Source organism: Dipodomys spectabilis, unplaced genomic scaffold (assembly GCF_019054845.1).
Source record: "Dipodomys spectabilis isolate Male_0828 unplaced genomic scaffold, ASM1905484v1 ptg000137l, whole genome shotgun sequence".
Taxonomy (NCBI): Eukaryota; Metazoa; Chordata; class Mammalia; order Rodentia; family Heteromyidae; genus Dipodomys; species Dipodomys spectabilis.
Genome location: NW_024870814.1, coordinates 13,438,451 through 13,440,693, shown reverse-complemented (window position 1 = coordinate 13,440,693; position 2,243 = coordinate 13,438,451).

Below are 2,243 nucleotides of genomic sequence, written 5' to 3'. Positions count from 1 at the left end.
TCCACTTTTGGTTTATCCTCTGTTATTACTGTATTTGATTTTGGTACCCTATATCTTGTATATATGTTTACCTGAATTGGGGAAGGGAAGGGAAACAAAACAATGGTGTGACAAAGGACAAAGAGTGAAAATGCAACAGTGATACAAGACAATATGTTGGAACTGACCTTTACAATTTGCCAGAAGGGAAAGTAGGAGAAAAATGAGGGAGGGGTAAAAATGGCAAGAAATGTACTCTTTATCTTACTTATGTAACTGTAAGCACTCTGAACATTACCTTGAGAATAAAATTTAAAAAAAAAGAAAAATGAAGACTTCTAATTTAAGGGCAATGGAATTTGGAATCAAGTTGAAGTTGGTACTAAGGACAGCGTGGCACAGACACAGTGTTCTGTGCTCTGGTCCTGGCCCTGTGGGAGATGTATGTACTATATTCAAAAAAGTTCAGAGCTCTGGGGGAATCCATGTAACCTGCAGGTTTGGGTCCAGTGACTCTATTTCCAACTGTGATCCAGCTTTGCCTCTGGTGTTTGTAGGAACTTGTATAAGGACCTGACATATTTCTCAGTAATATTTTAATGGCCTAATAAATTCTCAAGGAATTTCCAGACAGTGACAGTTGTAAAAATCTATGGGCTGTGCAGTGCACAAAGAAGAGATAGTTGTAAAGAAAATCTTGCCTTTAAAATCCAAGATCTAGGTGAATTTGAACTTAAATCAGTTTATAATCTCTCGGGCTCAAGGTGGAGTCTACTTAATGTACAAGTATTTTAAGTTTCAGTGAATACTTTTGCAAAGATGAAATCTTATTCTTCCATAGTGATGACTATAAAGTTTGAAGTTGAGAGTGCAGTGCAAGGCCAGCTAAGGTAAAAAGCATGCCACCCTATCTGTAGAATAAAAATGGATGAGGAAAGGCTCATGTGATAGAGCACTTGTGTAGTAGGTAGGAAGCTTTGAGTTTCAATCTTAGTAGAACTTCAAAATAAATAAATTCTCCACTTTGTCCTTCTACATATCCTGTTCCTGTCAGTGTCTACACAGAGTTTTGGATGGTTTTGTTGCCTATTTTTCTTTCTGAATTTGCATGGAAAACATTCTCATTGATAGAATATTGACTGAAATCAGGCCACACATCATATACTTTACATTTCTATACTTATTTTGATATTCTAAAACCCATTGTAGGTGACTGTGATCTGTGGAAAAGTCTTTTTCCCTTCTAAGAGGATGTTCTTTTCAAGCTGCTAGAATGAGGCACTAGGGGAACATGAGTTTGGTACCCTCAGGGTCTGAAGTACCCTGAACGGAAGCTTCAACACTGTTGATGTCCTGCTGGTCCTGCTTCCTTCTCCCTCCTGGTGTTTAGCTCTTCAAGGATAAGAGTGGAGGGCCAAGATGTGTCAGCTCATCATTTTTTTCTGTTCTAATAGACACTTTTTAATAACAAACACATAGTACTAAGAATACTGTCTACCTCCGAGGCCTCTTACATCTTCCTTTCAGATGGATCTTTCTAGAAGTCTCTATTGAGCCTTCATATGCCTCTTGGAATAATAAACTCTCAAAAATTGTGCCTACCTTTCTGTTCTTCCCTCATATTTCTTTGTCTTAGAGTGTATTTTCTCTTCTTACATTGTTGTGTATTTCATGGTCTTCCTGAAGAACAGTAGTGGATATCTTTTCTAACAAATAGAAATTTACCTGAAGCCAAGGATATACGGGAATTGCCAATACTAACACAATCTTTATTATTCATGCAGTGGCTTCCTGAATGAGATGGACATAGGTTGGTGTATTAGGATTAGCACTAACTAGGGAGAGCTCCTTCTCTCCTGATCCAGGTTGGCTTGAATGAAGCAGAAATTAAGATTTTTATATTTGCTGAAGAAGGGACTATAGAAATGTTTATACAACACACTATATTGAAAAATGAACTTTACAATTTAGACAAGGTGGTGGGGGAAGTGTAGTTGTAGAGATGGGAGGGAAGGAATAGGGAATGGTAGAGGAAAAACAAAGGAGGAGGCAACAATGCTTGATAAGAAATGTATTCATTACCTTACTCATGTAACTGTAACCCCTCTGTACAGTATTTTTACAATAAAAAACTTATTCAAAAAAAGAGATGTTTCTTGTGTAGGCTGGATATTTTTTAAGTGAGAATTCTAGTCAGTACTTAACATAGATGTACTTGGAAAGGAAAGTAGACATGGCCTTGTTGAAGATCAGTGCCCAATAAA